Source organism: Zootermopsis nevadensis, unplaced genomic scaffold (assembly GCF_977971745.1).
Source record: "Zootermopsis nevadensis isolate Lab colony 2312 unplaced genomic scaffold, Znev_1.0 Znev_ptg000009l, whole genome shotgun sequence".
NCBI classification, from domain to species: domain Eukaryota; kingdom Metazoa; phylum Arthropoda; class Insecta; order Blattodea; family Termopsidae; genus Zootermopsis; species Zootermopsis nevadensis.
Window position 1 is genome coordinate 6,785,948 of NW_028259141.1, and position 19,195 is coordinate 6,805,142.

The following is a 19,195-nucleotide window of genomic DNA, read 5'->3' on the forward strand; positions in this document are numbered from 1 at the left end:
TTAATTACAATTTAATTTAGATATTAGTATTTTTTTAACTATTTTAGCGTTTCCTCTACTACGTTCCAGTCAAATTTTAATTCCTATGCATTTCTTCGACTTAAAAACAGCTTTGAAGATGACACTTCTGGAACACTGCGCAGTGTAGTCTGATAGTTTATCGACGTTTCAGGCGTGCATGTTGCGATGATAATGATCGCCCCTTATGGCGAAAGTATCAAAGACCTCTAAAACATCGGAAAACTTCATATGGATCAATGTCCTAAGCCAAGGGTTCTCACCCTTTTTCGCTGGGGCATCACTAATTCTAATTCAACACATTAAATGTACCACTAACCAAATGCGTTCACGTTACTTGTGTTAATACTATCTTTTCATTTTCTTACTTATTTCGCGTACCATAGGTTGAGAAACGCTGTCCTAAGTGACTTATTCATAGTTATCGCCGTGAGAACCTAAAATCTAAAAGAATACCTTCGTTCGTCGAAAAAATTTACCGGTACATGATAAATCAGCATTGTATCAATAAAATTCATTCAGTCAGGAAATATACATCTAGTGCACAGCTCACAGAAAACAAATCGAGGTACTATAGGGTCCCGTTTTACGTAGATTCTGCACATAGAAAGAACACAGCAAAGCGTAACGTTTTTACGGTATTAAGGGTTCGTACTAGAGCTCAATCAATATGCAGGAGAAAGTTAAGGAATTAGACAACAGATATACATTACTGAATACAGTGAAGTTGGGACGAAGAATTTCCCCACCCCAGACAGTGTAAACACTCACACCAGACCAGACCACCTCAGTTTACCTCCGTCCTATCCAGTTCTTTGTCACCCTAGAGCACGGTTTCACAGAAGCGTGTTTCTTGATAACCATCCGGCATTTTTACGTGTTCTTAAGCTCTAGCCTGTATAACAATGGAAACAGTGGTCACTGTTGGAAAACTAGCGCAACAATAACCTCGGATAACAGTGCAATAATGACGTGTGGCGCGTAAAGAACGCCTTTGGAATGTCAGTGTACAGGAAAGAGTACAGAAAACAAAACAAAACTTTAACGAAATGCACTTAATGTTTTCTAAAATGGTAGTAGAAATGAAGTCTACACTCCATCTTATAGCAGTACACACGTTTTCGAAAGGCATTCTTTGTTATCTTGAATCTCTCAATGGTTTTGATATTTATTCGTCGTGCACAAACGCATATCAACTGTTCACAGCCCAATCATGTACAGAAGCAACTTGAATTAAAATAACCTACACGACAGACTGCTTATCAGCATAAATAATGATTACTGTCTTCTGGAATGTTGCGTCGTGTTTTTGGTAACAATTTACAGACACTTCAGGAGCGATTTCAAGTGTTATAGTTTCATAAAACTGCTGGGGTATTCTACATTACAACCATCTGCAGTTTTTATATTACAATATTATTATTATTATTATAATTATATTACTTAGGTATCGTATTTAGCCCATTTACTTGTGAAATATTGTTCAATATGGCACATTTATATATTTAGTTTCATTTGTTTCTTTGTTTTTGTATTGATAATGTTTTACTTTTATTTATATTGAAATGAATTTAATTATTTTTTATATTTCATCCTGTACTGTTGTTCAGTGCTTGGCTGTTATTGGCCTTACCTGGCTGTTGTCAAGCACCTAAATAAATGAATTTAATTCAATTATTATTATTATTATTACGCCGTTGTTAATTTGTATTGCACAAAAATTTTAACGATTTATATAGATTTTTAAAACGTAACGAGAAACAGCTAACGTAAGGTATTTATGACAAAATTCTAGAATCAATACGCTGTTTCGCACAGTAGAAAGACAATTCCAAAACCACGCACGCCTACGGCTAAGAAGTTCGCGTAGAAATCTCCTTTAGAACAGACTATATACAGAAGTGCTAGCTGTTACTGAAATCAATAAGCGACAGGCGAGAAGCAGAGACTGTTTGCTTGCAATGAATAGCGGAAAGTTACTGAACGCAAATACACATTTGGTTGGTTATTATATTAGTAATTCAAGCTCCTGAAATCGTACGCTGCAATGTCTCGCTCGGGATGGCGAAACTTCTCTCAAGACTCAGGAAGATTTGTCAGGCAGCCATTGTAAGAGACTTTATCTTAACCCTTTGAAAACCGATAGAAAAATGTGGAGGAAAAGTGACCCCCGGGGGGAGAGACATTACATTTACGGCTATGAAGGTTCCCATGCAATGCTAGCTCGTCCTTCTGGTAAAAGGTTAATTGAAGAGGATATAAGACTTCCGGAGGTGGAAGATAGATGAAAGATGTAACTAAAGTAAGGTCTTCATGCACTCTGTCAGAACAAAGAATTCAGACATTAAATCAGAAGCTTGTCTAAATAATATTGAAGACTTCAGTCCGTGACTCGAAGAAATTGACACAATGCCATTACAAAGATCACCTGTTCACAATGAGAATCATATGAAACCCATAAATGCAAAACACAGAACTGCCGACTGTTAAAGTATGTGGTATATATAGTTACCAATGTGTTATATAGGTTTAACATCTGGACCCGCAAGAAATTTAACAGTTCACAAACAGGCTACATACAATTTCTTGTTTCCAACTAAACGTAATACAGATTACGAGTTACAGCAACCATGGTTCTGACGACAAGTGTTCAAAATTGCCTGCCGACATGCAGTAGCTGTAGATTTGAACAAAGGGATACAAGTTGAATCTGAACGCTGAAATGAAGTCTTCTCGGTCGATCAGTCCTATTAGGTATAAAGTTATATATAACCAAAACGTTTCGTCGACTGTACCTGCTTCTTTCGTCAGGAAGACAGACACAGAATTGAAAATTTTACACTGTTATCACCTTACTTTCACGGCTGATCGCCCGAGAAGATAATTGCATTCAGTCACCGTGAAATCTTCAAATCTGGTTTAGGCATAATCTGAACACTAAGCCATAATCTGAAGAACTGACACTACTCGGGTGACAACCTTAAGTGGAGGGATAATATTAAAATGTATCTTAAATGACCTAATAAACTAGACTGACAGAATAGGGATAATCATACTATAATCTCCTCAAGAACTGTTCCCCATGGAATTACGTATCATTAGTGAAATAATTCAAAATTGTAGTTGATGGAATGTCTTTAAATATCTTGCCGTAACCTTTAACCGCGAAGAAAATACAATTATCTAACATCATTGTAAATGAAATGTTTCATTCAACAACAACAAACTTACTATCACATTACAGGGCGTATGTCTGTATGTCTACACACAGCGGCAACTCTTAATCTGATTTCCCCATCGACAGACAACTTTCACGATCGTTAAAGTTTAACCCACGCTGTGAGCCCCGCTCCACATTTTGGAAGGTGTGACGCAAACTGTCCTAGATGCTGCACTTCTGATAAACGACAATGTCCACCCTGATAAAAGGTACAAGGAACGGTATCGAAAGACATTCTGGATCAAAGATATGACGTTGCTTGTTTAATTCAACATTTATTTTTAGCGATAACAAACTTTCATGAGCAGTCATGGATTTGTCACCGTAATAATTTCTGAAGCAACCTAATATCACACATCAACCGCGTCCTCAAAATTTTCCAGACATGAGGCCATAATGATCCATTCTTATCGACTCAAGCTGCGAGGTTATAAATGAGGACAGACTACTGACATTTTATGGCAGTTTATTAACGACATTACTAACTTGGAAACAAGACGGTCCTTAAGCGGCCAATACATGACACCAGCTTGCATGAGCAAACAAGTGATTAGTTGCAGCCTAGACACTAACACAAGCGGCTCGTAGAATATTCATTTGTTACAAGGCGATAATCGCCCTGATGACGGAGGCAGTATGACCTCTGAAACGTTGGTGGACATCGACCAGACTACACAGCGCAACAACCCAGAAGACAGAAATCTTCATACTCATCGCCCTGATGACGGAGGCAGTATACCTCTGAAACGTTGGTGGACATCGACCAGACTACACAGCGCAACAACCCAGAAGACAGAAATCTTCATACGCATCGCCCTGATGACGGAGGCAGTATGACCTCTGAAACGTTGGTTAACATCGACCAGACTACACAGCGCAAAAACCCAGAAGACAGAAATCTTCATACTCATCGCCCTGATGAAGGAGGCAGTATGACCTCTGAAACGTTGGTTAACATCGACCAGACTACACAGCGCAACAACCCAGAAGACAGAAATCTTCATACTCATCGCCCTGATGACGGAGGCAGTATGACCTCTGAAACGTTGGTTAACATCGACCAGAGTACACAGCGCAACAACCCAGAAGACAGAAATCTTCATACTCACCGCTGGGAAAACTTCAAATCATACAAATATTTCGTGTACAGTGACACTTTAAGCGCCCAAGACGTATAAATTTAACGAAAAGCAAATTAAACTGTATTTATGCCACTGTAATCACAGAACTAATACAACAGTACAATCTTTTAATAAATTCGCAGTTTTGCGCCATTTTCCTTGACAAAATCAGTCGGCAGTGATATATTTCTCACTGCTTCTTCTTCGTTAATATTTCAATACGATGTTAAATTTGTTCTCTGTAGATAACACGCATCTCTCCAAGTGTTAATATGTAAGACACGCCCTAGTTCATGATTTCAAGTTCTTCATTAAGCTGGACAGTTTCTAGATAGTTGCTGACAGATACTGCTGACATTAATAAGACGTGTTTTATAATACACGGTAATTTTTTTTATCATACACAATGACACAATTTTTGTAACAAAGCTATGCGGGTTGTACAAAATGCATGAAATGGCCGCATGCGGCCTGTGGGTCCTCGTGTAAGAACCCCTATTTAACGGGATATCTGAGTCCTTTTTCGTGCAAAATTTCGGTGGATACACTCAATTGTTTACCATGGCTATTATGTTACATATACTTTTTTTTTTAATTTTTAATAAGATAAATTCAAAATCTGTAAACGTCCAGTACAGCAAAATGATATCACTGCACCTTTCTAAATCATGTACGTCCCTCAGATGCCTCTAGTAATTTCACGTCTATAACTTAAATAAACTTAAAGTATTCGATCGTTATGAGAATACATTAGCAGTTAATATAATGTATTGATATGGTAAATACATTTTCAGTCGTCTTTCTGCTGCTATGAATAAATCATAAGGCTCGCAGAGGGAAGTCAAACTTAAAGATAAACCATGCGGAAACTGACATCAGTTCCAGGGTATCTTGTTCACATCCACACGCTGCAAGAAGTATTAAGTCGGAACACTACTTGTAAAGTCACTTCAGACATACATGACAAACTCTCATTTTTCAAATATAATACATGAACAATGTCATTCTGCTCTCGCTGGCACTTGTCATACATAAAACTGTCTCCAACACATAACTTCGTCTTTCGTCTTGTTCTTCTATAAAATTCTCTAGAGATCATCGGCATAGTTTGACGGCTTCCAGACGTCAGCCTGTTCACTTACTGGAAAACATACACCAAGAGAACGTTTGCGATAATTTTGGGGCACTTATTTTGAAACTACGAAATTCGTTTGTAACGGTTAATTTATAAATGTGTGTTGTTGTGTTTAATTTGTGGTAAAGACTGAATTCTTAAATATTATTCAGACGAGCTTAAAGATTAAAATGGTTAACAGATTATGGCCATACTCAATACCAATTCGTGCGTATTTGAATTGGAATCTGCGTTCGTGCCATTTCGGACGTTGTGACAATTTCCGACTACCATCTTGGGCGAAGTACCAATCAGAGTCTTACATGAATGTAGAAAATAAATCCCTTCTAAGATAAAGGACCAATAACTTACCGTAAATAACGTTTAACAGCGGGCAAGAAATTGTTTCAGCAAAGAGATCACGTTCCAAGTAAAGTTTTAGCGTAAGATAAAGATTTCTTAACAGAAGACTCTTTAAAAAAACATCCTTACTTAACTGTGTACGTTTTAAAGAAAGACGCAAATCGCTACAGAATTTTAAGAACCCAGGCCGATCTCAATATTTCACGTGAATATACGGGCAAATCTGTATAAAATTGTTGAAGACAGTCAGCGAGAAGATAACTGTGAAACAGTGTTCGAATAACCTTTCCAACATGGCAAGTCCAGTGGGGGAACAAAAGAATGCAAACACATTACAGTTAAAGAAAAAAAATCAAAAAATATGACTGAATGCTTTACGACTCCTGGGTCTGCAAAATACGGGAAGGGGAGTTCGTTGTTTTTTGTACCGCGTATTATATTTTCAGCATTTCCTCGATTTTAATACGCCATCGACTACAATACATTTTCAAGAAGAAAAAAGACGCTACATCGATTCTCAGACGCAATCATAGGTAAGACGCACCTTGTAATCCTCGGGTCTAGGGTTCGATTCCCGGCGGTGCCCGAATTTATAACTTGTGTTGGGCAAGGCCGTGGTCTAGGCAACACGGAGTTTTCCTCCGGGGGCTCCCCCGGTTTCTCCGTGGCATCCCAACAATTACTCCATTCACACACAGAAGAAGGCAATGGCAAACCACTTCTGGATCATCTGCCAAGAACGTATATGAACAGGTCCCAGTCCGAGAAAAGGATGGAAGGATCCTGTTCATATGGACCTGTCGTCAGACAGAACACTAAATAAATAAATAAATTGGCTATTTAAAAAATTCCTTTATATAAATTTAAATCGGGTACAACGGAACAAAGATGTAGTCTCAAGAAGGAAGAACATCGAACTAAGGTTGGAATCGGTATCTTAATCCGGAGCACGTAGAGAACTCTCGTAAAGGCAGAACCCCTTTGTACCGGTCTCCAAATTCTTTACAGCAACTCCTTGGTAATCCTGTAACACTTGCCATGCAGCTCTTTAATTCCCTGCTATCCTCCGCCATCAATCTCATTCTTCCTACACACTCTCACACAGGAACGATTCTGATGTAGGCAATTCGCTTGTAGCCACGGCACGTGGCCTGCAGAGAGGATTCTGCACGTGGTTAACCTTTACATGGTGTACTACGGTTTCCGTAACACCGCTTTGCGTCATCGACAGTTGATAAACACGTGTTTTGTCCAAGACGCTTTAAATTAATTCACGGGAGGAATTTAATAAACTCATTAAGAGTATAGTAAACGCAATGTAATGATATATACAATTTCCTGATCAACATACGACAAACAAGTGATTAATAAATAATGGGAGTCTTGTAAATGCGCGCGCATCAGGCTGGGATATGCGCACCGGCCCCTCTCCAACTGTGTGGTGGGTGGAAGGAAATTCCCCTCCTCTTTGTTCATTCTTGGGTGACACGAGATATGCAGAAATATCTCGACCTACGCTTATTATCGACTTCAAGCTTCCCACGTATTTCAGTATTTATTTTTATATAATCGTTTAGCCTGTAAGCACCAATTTGTGTTTATTATTCAATTTGTCTTACATCACCCATCACGTGTTCTTCTGGGCTGTAACGCTGTTTAAGCTTGCAGGTTAATTATCAACGTTTCAAAAGAAAATACCCTGACAATAAATATTACATATTCCTCGGAAACGATGGTAGCCACCAACAAATTGTACTCCACGGAACTATTTTTTATCAAAACGCGTATGAAATATTTCATTCATACATATAAATGATTGCCTTTTATTTTCAAAATTTCCCTCGCAGTTTCAGGTCATTAAATTTCCTACATATTTAAATGTTCGTACCTCCTGAACTGATTTATTACCTGACACAGACAAGTTCTGGATTGCCAGCGAATTAAACTGTGGTAATGAAACCTCTGCGTTAACAACAACGTGATGAGTCTATTTGAAGTAGACCTATAAATCTGATGAGAATGTTCTGCATCTGTTATCAGAATTACGATGAGTACAACGATGCACTTACTCCTACAATCGAATACGTAAATTTGTTATATACTCACGTACACAGATAGACCAGTCTCGGCAAACATCTGCTGTTCAAGACCTACTGGGAACTGATCCAAGTGCATCTGTAGATAAACATGGCACTTATTCGACCGTAAAACCATAAAAATGAACACGTCACAGACATAATAAATGCAACAAACTAGTTCGACTGTACCCAAACTACCTCACGAAATAAAAAAGGGCATCTCCTGCAGTGGCGTGTTTAGATAAACCCGCATTACATTTGCGCCGTCTGCTACACATTTCAGGATCAAAAAGAGACAGCAGGTGATTGCTACTCGAATGTTAGCTATCGCTGTCGTGTGGTGACCGAACAGAAAGGCCTTCTTCAATATTGTACCACCCACTCTTGCGATTTTCACAATTTAATATTAATATACTTTTGTAAGTAATAATAAAGTGTCTCAGGTAGCTGTTTTACTTAAGTAGTCTTTCAATACGTCTTTAAAAATGAGAGACCAAATAACTCAGGCGTCAAGACTGTGCACAGATTTCGTTCTTAACCCAACGAAGCCAAACCTCGTCCAAATATTTTATAAGAATTCAGTCCGTACCGCAGAGAAAACACAATTTTTCGTTACAAAGATCAACTTCTTGATGCGGTTTAAGAAAATAATCCCTATTTACAGTGAGAATCATACGAAACCCGAAAATACAAACTAAACAGTTACTGACTGTTGAAGCAGTGAGACGTATTAGTTGATATGGACTTTAAAGGGTTAAAACCTAAAATGGACGAAAGCCATCGTCACCGTCTAAATCACTGCTTCTGACAGAATACATAAAATTTATCAAAATAACGTCGATGATAATATTCACTGTGAAATATATACAACTGCATGAAATGTATCTTCTGGAGAAAGGACAATACGCCTGTTAACGGCCACAGTTTCACAGAGACACATAATCATAACTAAATAAGATAACTGAGTACTTATTAATTAAACAAGATTTAACTCTATTATTAAAATAATGTAAATTAATTAAAATTTATTACTGAGCCCGTTCCTAAAATGAGTCGCGTGAATAAAGATCTTCAGGTTCATCAAAGTAAGCCAAGCGTTTAACTGCAAATACAAATAAGGTCATATTTACTGTCAACAAGGCTTAACCTGAGATCACCAAAGATGAATATTTTTAAAGACCAAATTTCCAACTTCCATATATACAGACTGTCTCAAAAATATGCGTACGTACATTCAATAAAGGAAATACATACATTTTAACAAAGCTAATTACAAACGTTGGCATTGCGACTTAGTGAATTAGCGAATCGAGTGTAGTAATTCAAAATGTCCACCGTTAACTTCGTTTCACAGTTGACAGCGATGAGCAAATGACTGACAAGCGACTGCCGTATTGAAATATGTATATATCTTGTTGGGACAACCTGTACTTCGTCTTTTTCTAGGCAAATAAATAACCTGTCTCGACATCAATATTGTATCCATAGCTCTGTTTATGTTCTTTATTGGATTCATGGCGAATTCTTATAAAATACCTTCACTTTTTAACTTGTTTAATATACTGTATCCTGCTGTGTCTCGTGGATTTCATCCTTTTGTTTGAACGTCTAGATTTCAGAGCCAACAAAACAAAACTATATTAAGTTCACAGAAACTCACATGCAACGGAAAGGAGTATCTTGAATATTTATAACTTCTATGGTAATATCCGTTAACCACAAGTGCCTTCTGCCCACATTAAACTGATCCCCCCCTACTTGTTTAACGATATCCTTCCCCTTACCTGTATTGGCCTTACTATAAAATGATAATGATGTGGTATACCAACACAATGAGTGTAGTTCGCTGTCAGAAGCCCTGCTTACAGCGTCTAGAATATAATATCGCTCGTATAAAAACGCGAGTACCGGGAGCCAGACGCGAAAAGAATTCAGTACGATGCACATCGACATTCACTTGTTAACCCTTTAAAGCCAAATGGTAGCTATATGTACCACCCATCTGGATATACTAGCAACGCTGAATTTTGGATTTGTGTGTTCCTGAGATTCTCAATGCAAATAACAATTATTTCGTGTGATTTGAGGTTTTAACAGTGATGAGTATGAAGATTTCTGTCTTCCGGGTTGTTGCGCTGTGTAGTCTAGTCGATGTTAACCAACGTTTCAGAGGTCATACTGCCTCCGTCATCAGGGCGATGAATATGAAGATTTCTGTCTTCTGGGTTGTTGCGCTGTGTAGTCTGGTCGATGTCCACCAACGTTTCAGAGGTCATACTGCCTCCAACATCAGGGCGGTGAGTATGAAGATTTCTGTCTTCTGGGTTGTTGCGCTGTGTAGTCTGGTCGATGTTAACCAACGTTTCGGAGATCATACTGCCTCCGTCATCAGGACGATGAATCCATCGCCCTGATTACCATCTTCTATGATGTTGCGCCGTTTAGTCTGTTTACCGACGTTTCAGAAACGCTTACAGCCCCCATCATCAGAGCACAGATATACCATTTTCAGCCCTGAAGATGGAGACAGTAGTTTCTCCGCAATGTTAATATCTACCTCCATGTTTACATGACGTCACAACCCAGAACAGCCTCGTTTCTTTCAGTACCTAAATAATCCTGTAGACGGCGTGTATAAATCACGAAGTTTGTCGTTTGTAATTTCTAACACTTACTTAACCCCTCTTAGGTCCAGACATTTTCCTAGGCACTATTCTCAAACAATTGTAATGTATGTTATTCTCTTAAGGTAACAAACCCACACACACACAAAGAGGTTTCTATTTTAATATTTAAAGACCGGGGGAGAAAAAGACTCTTTCGTTAACTTGAAAGGCACGTGTTACTCATATCACTTGAGCGAGCGGAAATACGCAATTTCAAGACACAGAAAATCACATAAATTTTGTTCCTTTACATCTGACTTCAGAACTACTGAAACATGCTAGGTGAGTCAACGCTAAAATTACTGCATTCTATTTTCTCCAGCAACCTGCTGATTTTTAAAAATACCACCGTTGCTCATTTCCTCGTAAAACGAAACTCAAACATAAGAAGAAAGTGCTTCGTGTTTCGATCTCGTTTATAAGTTTGAACGTGCTTCAAAGAAACGTGAAATCACAACTATCTCATAACAGAGTATTACAAGCAACTTCATGCTTCTTTATAAACTAATAATTGATTACAGTGATCAATTCAAGCAGAATGAGGACAGGTGTACAAAATTCTGGTTGGAAAACCAGAAGGTAAAACACCATTCGAAAGACCTAGACGTAGATGGGAGTATAATATTAAAATAGATGTTAGAGAAACAGGTTTTGAGAATGTGAACTGGTTCAGGACAGGTGCCGGTGGCAAGCTCTTGTGAGCAAGGTAATTAACTTTTGGGCTCCACAAATGAAGAGGAGTTTCTTTACTAGCTAAGCGTGCTATTGGATTCTAGAGAAGGATTCACGAAGTTGCAGAAATACTGGAAGGTGTGATTGATTGCTAGTTTAGCGTGAAGTTCTGTAACGAAAAGACAGCTATAACATAACGAAAATGCGATACCGGGTTAGACACGGCCTCTGATGTACGTATCCACTTATATTTTAACCTTTTAAAGCCGAAGCACGTCTACATAGCATTTGATAAATCAGTCCGTACCGCAAAGGAAACACAACTCTTCGACATTACAAAGATCATCTGGTTAATGCTCGTTAAGAAAATAATCGATGTTTACTTCGCGAATCATATGAAACCCATAAATACACTTTGTGGGTAAAACGCACACGTACCGTCTATTACCGGGTCTACAATTTATAAAACTGATTCGCCGGTGACCCACCGGAAGAACGCGCACAATTCCCGCCCACATCAACAGAGCGCCGGCCGACCACGCAATGCAAGCACGACCGGAGCCTCATAAATTGTAGACACGGTAAAACAGATGGTACTTACAGTTACCATTGGGCTTTATCCGGTTAAACAACAGACATATATTCAGAGAACATGCGGCCTGTATTCCCAAGCGTAACATCGCGTTCGTAACATAAAAAGGATATATAGTCCGATATCTACGCAAGTTCAATTACCGATTAAAACAAAAATTGATTCGATGCTATGTAAAAGAAAAATTTATCCTTCTCAACTTTTACGTGTTGAAATTTCATGTTCTCACGAAGACGATTAGAACTGATAGCCCTGATGACAGAGGCAGCAAACAGCTCTGAAACGTCGGCCAATTTCTATCAGACTAAACGGAGGACAGTTATCTCCATTTATTACCACGCACAGGTTACTGCCATGAAGCTCAATGTATACATAAATGTCTGTCCAAGTCCGTCACAGACCGGACTGAAGTAACCAAAGTCTTCTACGTTCTAGTACGAGAATGCTCGCGGGATTCAATTGTCAGTGACCAGACTTCTGCGCGGACAAGTCATTTTATAGTTTGGATCTTGATCTACAGAGAAACCACTTGTTATTGAAAATCCGAGGCACTAACTTAATATTAAAACAGATATTGTTAAATTCCAAAAATATATGAGGCGAAAAAGTTCCAAAATAATTCATTGGGACAGCTTTAAGAGAAATCGAACTCATAAAACCAGAGATTACAGAAACTGGTCGCCGTGTAGCTTTGTTCCGGCACGACCCGGAATACATAATCAATACCTTCACCACGTCGATAATCTCAAATCTTAAAATCTTACTATGCGACATATGAAAATAAAACACTGCACATGTTGGATAAAACTATCGATGACGAAAGACAATAACTGCCTTCAGTAACAAAAACTTGAAAACATTCGCGACACATCTTAAACCTTCTGGCGGAACACAGGTCTAATTTGAAGACGGCAAAACACGGAATTGACGATGAAGATAACTTGGATATGAACAGAGTTTCGGATCTGGTTCGCTTTCAACAGTCTTTGTAACATGCTGATTGCATACTACAGGCCTGTGAGATGCATAACCTTCGAACTATGGGTGGAGTAGTTGGGGCAAACCTCTTACTACCATCCCACGCTGACAAGTCTTTCGCACTGGGATATAAGAATTCAAGAAATCAAAACAAAAAGAAACTAAGACACAAGTTGCCAAGTTCTCTCAGTGCAGAACAGGCCTTTGCAATAAGACGAACCACAGGCCCTAACAAATGTAAAGTAACCAGTCAGCAACCAAGAGACAACATAGCTTACAGCCCTCTCCTCCGTAATATTCCGGGTACAGACGAATATACGAACGTAAATATCAACGGTCTCGAGTGACGAGATTGAACGCCATTTTTATTATGGCATTGCGCTTGAACATACAAGAGTCTTGAGAGACGAGAATGAACACCATTTTTATTATCGCACTGGGTCTCGAATGGCGTGACACACTGGCCTCTAACACCAGCTGTTTAAGCATTAGAATAAATACTGGAACACTGATGTAACACCGCCATCTTTGTTCCCTGTGTAACGTGGAAGTTAACGGAGATCGGGTTTTTTTTTTCGTATCCAGTACGCACCATTCAGCACGGTGTGCATTGGTGGTTAGCAGGATTCACGACCCATCAGTACATGGGTTCGATCGGGACCCCCTTTTTTGCGAGATGATGATGAAATTGGAGTAATTGTTGGGATGCCACGGAGAAACCGGAGTAACCCCGGAGGAAAACTCCGTGATGCCTAGACCACGGCCTTGCCCAACACAAGTTGTAAATCTGAGCACAGCCGGGAATCGAACCCGGGACCCCAATATTACAAGCGTTCTAACCGCTAGACCACGGTGCAACGGAGATCGGTCAAGGATTTAGTATTTCTTTATGACAAGGTAAATTAATACAGATTTATGTCGGTTATGGATGCTTCGCCATGTACGCGCGCGCTTAATAAATGTTTAATTGAACGTACAGTCTCTATTAAAGTTCGAAAATAATACGTTTCTTCGTTCTGGGTGCGGATAAGGAGTTTCTATGGCCTTCTCAGGGAGAAGCCATCCTACATGCTGCAGCGGTGTACATCGTCTATCACTTCCCTGATAATCCGGTCTGTTGGATTGGATATTTCTTTGGGAGGCAGGATACGGTGACGTGTAGCTGATGAGATGACCCAGGATTCTGTGCTATGCCGCGTGTGACTTTTCTGGATGACAGAGGAGGTCATGATCAATGTCAGGGCCCTTCGGCCAAGGGACTTAAAAAACGCTCAATAATGTTGCTAAAGTATGTGTACTTTCCCGACGAGTTATATCAGCCATGAAATTACTTTCTCGGTTCGAAACTCTGTCTAGCGTTTCGTAACAGAACACTGGCAACCTATTCGTCCAGAATAATGTATTTTAAGGCAGAGACGGCCAAGAAACGATTCGGTTCCGACAGTGTCGATAGTTTGGAGCGTTTCTTTCAGTTCTCACGGCGTCTTCAGATGTGGAGATCGAGAATGTATCATTGGTTTGTGGCAGCACAGCTTAAAATTTGAAAGCCTACACCACTAAAAATGAAAGCATTTCGTACCTTGAATTCATGATGTGATTTCCGTTACATAATATACAGCCATTCGTAGAATGCAGTCCATTCTTTATATACGCTGTTAAAATTCCACGTCTGGGCCTAATGGCTGGCGAAGTCAACGTCTGAAGACAACAAATTAAACAGTGACCCTAGCCGTAAGATTGTTTTATCACTCTCAGGGGTCAGAGATGATGATACACGTTATCTTGCGCAGGTTTTGATTTATTTCTGTTATTACTATTGGTTCTTCTGAAAGTAAACACCCCCTTTAAGTGCAAAATCTAAAATTACAGCCTCACGAAATCTCAAAGGTCAGAAATAACACCACAGACGATAATTCATGTTTACCAACATGTTTTCTTTTCGGTACGGGCTGAATTCTTAAATATTATTTAAACGATATTCGGCTTCAAAGGTTTTAATTATACTCAATTTAATAACTCCTTATAATTCATTCGCAATATCAAAAATTCAAAAGCTAATGAGGTAAGAGTGAAACATCTTTTTTCGGGGGGGGGGGGGATATCACACCGATGAGGGTGCAGTCTTTCACAACAACTATGATGTAAACATAAACGTGTTGTCAGACAGGTAGAGATGAAATGGTGGCCTCCTGCCAGTTATTCGGAAGAGTAATCCTAACTTTACAAGTTGGACCACTCTGCTACTAGCAGCAGAATAACATACGAGAATAATATGTGGTTGTGATAAGCCGCAAGACATCAAACGGAATCAGAGTGTTCCGTCAGTCTCTTCCGACAAAGACAAATTCTCGAGAGAACGAATTTTATACCGCGGAAAAAAAAATCTATTTCGATGTGAACTGTGGCATTATTCGCGCGTAGTGTAAACAAACAGTGGTTTCTAATTTGCCAAAAAGTACACAAACCCACGAATGAGTTTAAATCGTACAGCAAAGAAACAACAAATATTATAAACAGAAACGACAAGCTAGTTAAAATCGCTTCAAGCGGGCTGTAAGAGACAGGATATTGATCCAGCAGAGAATAAACATTAGATGCTCACTGCTGGAAATAACCATGCTCAATGTTTCATTCGAACACCTTCCCAAACACAACTAGAAAACTATTACTATTAACACTTCGGATAAACTCGTCTAAATATTATTCAAATATTCGGGCCGTACCGCGAAGAAAACAACACTTCAACATTACAAAGACCAAGTAGTTTACGCTGTTCCAAAAAAAATAATCCCTGTTTACAGAGAGAATCATACAAAACACAGAACGTCACAACAAGTGATACATATAATTACCATCAGGCCTTAAAAGGTTTAAATACGATTCAGTTTTACCAAATATTACTACGACAGGACACTCAGTCACAGAGGCACTTGTTAGAACCGGGAGCCAACATTCTTACCAGCAGCAGGTAACAGAATACGAAGCTAACAACTTTACAAACAGGAAACCATTGGGGAACTATTTGCCCAAGAGAGACTGTCAATGACCAGAATAATAAAACTATAGTAGCCGTTACCAAATTGCATGTTTCAAGGTCACATCAAAATCGCACACTTCTATACGACGAACAGCGTATTTAGGTCCTAAGCTGTAGCTTATTTAGCTCTCAATCCGACAATGTTCATTCAAATAAAAATCAACCAACAACATTACTATACACAAAGTTAGAGGCAAATACGTTATTAACAACCTAAGCATTGACGTAAGTCAGAAAACAACTTCAATCTGATCCAGTTCCAGAAACAAAACACAAAAGCATTTCATCAGTTTTAATTTACGTGACTTTAAAATGCAGATATCCACACAGCTGACCTCACAACCGAAGCCATTGGGTTCTTTACTCGGGTACAGAACCACAACACGCGAATCTCTGGTCATTTGTCATCAATAAACATCCACCAATCACCCATAGACGCCGTGATAGTGCAAGTTCTGTTCCTAGTTTAAACTTTCCATTAACGTGCCACTTCTATAACCTAAACTTAGAAATTTCACGTCCAATAACATACAAAGAGCGACTGGGTTATCTCTTAGTATGTGCCATCGCAATCCTGCCACGTGTGTGCCTGTAACATTCAACGAAGTTAGCAATTATTTTCCGTCCGCTAAACATTTTGTCCGATGGTCCAACTTCGTAACCGCGTGTGATGACAATGACGGCAAATATTTTACAAAGTTTGTGACCCTGAATGTTTCATCACACTGCCGAGTACACTGTGCATATTCCATTGTCTGACGTGTGGGCTATTTATATACAGTTCCATACCCGTCTCTACGTGAATGTCATACTCAGAGACAGTTCTTCCTGTATTACGTCAATGGTCGCGCCCGAGGTCTGACATTTGATCTACAGGTTCACAATTCAGAAGTTCCACGTTCGATCTCCACCGCTGTGAATAAAGCTGAAAATCTAAAATAAAAGTATGACGGCAAGTAACTGCTTGATGGCTACCTGAAAGAGTGTCATTAAACAAACCAATAAAGAACATACTACACTTCATCTCAAATAATCCTTTTACCTACTTTTATATTTAACTCACCCTGAACTCCATTGGGATTCACGTTATACGAACAAGAATAAAAGATATTAAGACATACATTTGAGGTTACTATGGCCCAACTTCGTTTGAAAATCAAAAAGAATAAAATACAGAACTTAGATCTATTAACATCTACAACTATTACGTGCCCAGAAAATTGTCAGTGGAACCACGGTTCCGGAGAATTAGACGGAAAGGAAGTTTATATATTGGCTTTATTCTAAATATTTCCTTTATACGCGCTTTACAATTGAGATAAGTTTGATTAAGACTTTGCTTATTTAACTTGAATTAGTTACGCTTAAGATGGGTCTGTGGTAGCTGAGTGTAATGTAAAGTAATGTAATGTAAGGCAAGGTAATGTGATGTTTCCTAAGTAACCAGGTTACACTTTTTCGTTCCACTTTTTTGCCGAATGACCCTTCCTTATAGACGTATTTACGTCAAAAAGCGTCGATATAATCAATATTTAACTAAATATTTATAACAACGGCCTCAGAAATTTCAGGACGTGTAGAAAATCCGGCTATTTTACTTATTTTACTATTTTTATAATCCACTGCAAAAAGAAAAAAATAAATAAAAACCACGCCAAATTTGGATGGATAATCTAATTACACTTTCAACTTTGTTCTATTATTGGTAAACCGCACGAATATACAGTTTAGTTCAGACACGCTCCGCGCCTACTCGTTTAACGATTTTTTTTAAAAAAAATTTTCACGATGATGAACCTTACCAAACTGAACTAAACTTCAGAGTCCTTGAGAACCTAATAGTAGCCTACTCTCATTTAATCAGTAAATTCTCCGTACTTCACGAAATCGGATATTTCATTATCGTGACCACTGTCACCGGTCCGTAATCTGAGCCATCTGAATCCAATTCTCACCCCCAAACCCAAATTTCCCTAAAATCGGTTTTAATATGCATCGTCTCTTCAGACATTTCAACCATAATTCGGGACTCATTTCTAATGTCCCCCATGCATGCTACATGTCCCTCCCACCTCATTCTCATTGATTTAATCACCCTAATCATGTTAGGTGAAAAGAACGAATTATTAATTATATTATCATTACAAAAAAGAACTACAAGCAACCATATCGAACACTTAAAAAATTTAGACTAAATTGTAAAAAAGCAAATTTTAAATTTTCCCCAATATGATAAGCTTCGAAGTCTGAGGGGAAGAGCCCTCTGGGGAGACCTAGACGTAGATGGGAGGATAATCTCAGGCGGGATCTATGGGAGATAAGAGTTGAAGGAGACTGGATTTTGTTTGCCCAGGACAGGGTCCGGTGGAGGGCTTTGGTTAATTCCGTGATGAACCTTCGGGTTCGGTAAGCCATCTATAGTTAGTTAGTTATGATATGCTTCGCATTAAAACTGCAGCTTTCTTCATTTCCGTCATAATTTCTTTAAATTGGGAACCTAACTATGACTCAGCCTGTACTTTCCATATCAGGTAAGCAACTGCCTTGAAATTGAACAAACAATTATCCTTTTGTTTAAGGAATATTCGCGGAAGAAACTATATTCAAGACCCTCACACACTTCGTAAAACGAGTAATTCGTCTATCCTACCATAGTTTGCTTCTGACGCCACTGGAAAAAAAAATTCGGCTGACGTCGAATGCAAAACGTCCATTACAGTTTTCGGAGAGAAAGATTAATAACAAGTAGAGACGGTTATAAATGAACCACGTAAGAAGTTGCAGCCTCCACCCATCGAACTTCTTTCACTCTCCGGTGGACCACACCAACTTGCCCGGGGGTGGGGGGTGGAGGGTGGGGGGAATTAGCCACACTGTCGTGAGCGTCCGGTTTTCAACATCTTGATAGCCATCATCACGGATATGGAGGCACGCAAAAGAAGTCACTGACTGGAAGTGGGCTACAATTTTCGTAAAGCATGTTCAGGTAATTGGATGATACTGCGTTATTTAATTTACTATAACCATACCGTGACCGTAGTTTGTACAGTGGTGATGAAATGATGACCTCCTATTGGCTACCAGCTGTAGCAGTCTCATTCAAAGCCCGGTTTCCGCAGTTTGTGGCAACGGAATAGACGCTCAAAAATCTATTTAGGATAGTAATTGGTGTCCAGTCTTAGATCAGGGGTTCTCAGTCTGCGATGTCTGAGCTGTCCGAGGGCATTATTTTAATAGCGTGTCAATGTGCCATCCTATATTACGAAAAGTAGGCATTATATCCTAATATATTGGCCCTTTGAAGCCAGGCTCATAAAGAACAACAACAAAAACTCG

General features: G+C 39.1%; 1 protein-coding gene across 11 annotated transcripts in view; it reads right to left on the bottom strand.

Annotated features, from left to right (window-relative positions):
- rut (adenylate cyclase rutabaga) overlaps positions 1-19,195 on the bottom strand; it is a 137,079-nt gene that overhangs the window by 111,667 nt on the left and 6,217 nt on the right. For 2 of the 11 annotated variants that reach the window (XM_087345666.1, XM_087345667.1), the window contains exon 1: positions 7,947-8,026. The exons of 8 other annotated variants lie outside the window; for them this stretch is intronic. The gene's annotated coding sequence lies outside the window, so the exon portion shown is untranslated. Of the gene's footprint in view, positions 1-7,942; positions 8,029-19,195 lie in introns of those variants that run through there. One more of the 11 variants, XM_087345665.1, reaches the window with a different exon arrangement.